This window comes from Brassica oleracea, chromosome C4 (assembly GCF_000695525.1).
Source record: "Brassica oleracea var. oleracea cultivar TO1000 chromosome C4, BOL, whole genome shotgun sequence".
Classification (NCBI taxonomy): domain Eukaryota; kingdom Viridiplantae; phylum Streptophyta; class Magnoliopsida; order Brassicales; family Brassicaceae; genus Brassica; species Brassica oleracea.
This window is the reverse complement of record NC_027751.1, coordinates 21,097,047-21,099,165: the sequence shown is the minus strand read 5'-3', so window position 1 is coordinate 21,099,165 and position 2,119 is coordinate 21,097,047. Positions and strand designations below refer to the sequence as shown.

General features: G+C 31.4%; 1 long non-coding RNA gene across 1 annotated transcript; it reads right to left on the bottom strand.

Moving 5' to 3' along the window:
- Nucleotides 1-321: 321 nt before the first annotated feature.
- LOC106341696 lies at nt 322-1,337 on the bottom strand. The gene is made up of 2 exons (XR_001269740.1): nt 1,143-1,337; nt 322-785 (listed from the first exon to the last, which is right to left on the bottom strand). It is a non-coding gene; the product is annotated as an uncharacterized LOC106341696 (long non-coding RNA).
- Nucleotides 1,338-2,119: the final 782 nt, after the last annotated feature.

Sequence of the window (2,119 nt, the reverse complement as noted above, 5' to 3'; positions counted from 1 at the left end):
CTAAAGATCTACAAACCAGAAACTTCTCTTTCGGTTCTTCAGCGAATAAGTCAACCTCCCTTATTCCACAAGGTCGATCGTTTCTTTTCCCTTAGTTTGCTCCAAGGTAAATATTTCTTTAATATCCGCAACTTGAAGAACACTTCAAACGACTCCACGTCACGACCTTTCTTTGTGCAATAGTTCATGTTGCACTTCATAAACTACTTCATTTCTGCTATAATCATACATCTTCAAGTTTGATCGAAAAACAAGTTTTTCTAAAACCTATAATACATTTTGATTTACATTGTTGCTACTTTTTAAAACCCCAAACTCAAAGAGCCTTAAAATAATTTCATTGTGTCAAGTAAAAAGATCTTAAATGCCACATGAGGATGATTATTCAACAACGCATACATAATTTTTTTTTTTTTTTGATCAAATAACGCATACATAAATTTATAGTGCAGAATTCTCTAGATCGCTGGATCAAGCTAGGAGAGTCTACGAATGTTAACGGGATCGTAAAGAGCCTTCTTAATGTCTTGAAGCATCTCCGTGTCCGAATCATAACGATTCTTCTTGTTAAAAAACATATAAAAAACTTTGCAAAAAGACATGTGTATATCTTTGCACGGTTTAGGCAAATCACTGAGTTCATCCATTAGGACACACTCCACAAATTCTCTCCTCTTCGATTCAATGATCTTTTCAATATAAGCAATCGAGTCCTCTATCTTAAAACTACAATGACTCCTCATGTTGAGCAGCACGGAGTTGATCTTTCCTTGTTCTCGCTCTTTCTGAAAATTTCAGTATCGTTTTGTCGTGTAGTAATCAAAGTTTCAAAAGGAAACAGTTCAGTCGGGTAGTACAAGCTGAGAGCATCGCATTAACCGAAAAATAAGAGCTTTATAGAGATTACTAGTTTTGTTCAAGTTTTATATAACATAATATATAGATTCATAAAACCTTTTTGTTTTAAGATTACTAGGAGGTTTTGGGACAAAACTCATAATTCTTTCAGACCAGATAAAATATTATTTTTGTCCCAGACAACCTCAATAATGTGATTTCTAGACTTTGCCTTGAATAATTTCCTATTTGAGTCAACAGCTTGGTAGATTCAGATAATCATATATGAGAGAAAATGAGATCACCTGGTAACTCTGTAGATCATTAAGGAGTCGGGTAATGGTCATGAGCAATGTTGTTATGTTATCATAATTTCCGGGTTTGAGTTTGTGTTGAGGAAAACAAGATTCCATGAGATATGAAATGGGAAGAACAATGGTGTGTGCTGCGGTTGAGATTATTCCGTTTCGAAGATATTCTTCCATCGACGGTATGTGCCCAGAGGTTATCACAATAAATCAATTAAGTATATTGACATACACTAAGAAAAACATATGTACATGTGCTTGATATAATTCATAAATGCACATAACAACACATGCAGCATACAGTGTATATATTGCGTAATATCACATTTATCACCCTTGATCAATTAGAATCGTTAGATCACATGTATTTTTCTAATTTTTCATTTTCTTTGATTTTCTTTTCTTCATCCTTCTTATTTTATTTGATATGTATCTTTTAAATCAAATATAATTCAATCAGATAATTATGTTAATAAAAACATACATGTTTTTCTGCATATGTGAAAAAATAATTATGGATATAAATTCTTCGTAATATAAACAACTTTTTGTTAATGGGAATGTCAAATTCTAGTCTATATTAATTTTATAGAATAACACGTATTTATAAATACTTTATAATAACTATTTTGCTGTGTTCTCTCTCCTTCCTCCACTTCGTGTTGTGATATTAATTTGAATCGTTTGTCTATATTATCTATTTAATAAATCCAATATAGTACAGCACATTAGTATTATATATCATGTGTTGTAAAAATATCTCGCGCGGAGAAAGAAATAATCGTCCGTTTTCAAGCCAAATTGTCACATCCAACAATTTATTTTATTACATGGTTAGTTTCGTAATATTTTCTCCACTATTGTTATTTTACCGATTCACCCGCTATTGAAAGGTAGGAAAACAAGCAAAAATAAAAAAGTTAATATGTTTATATTTTGTTCTTGTTTTTACCAACGGTTAATATTTACTTGTT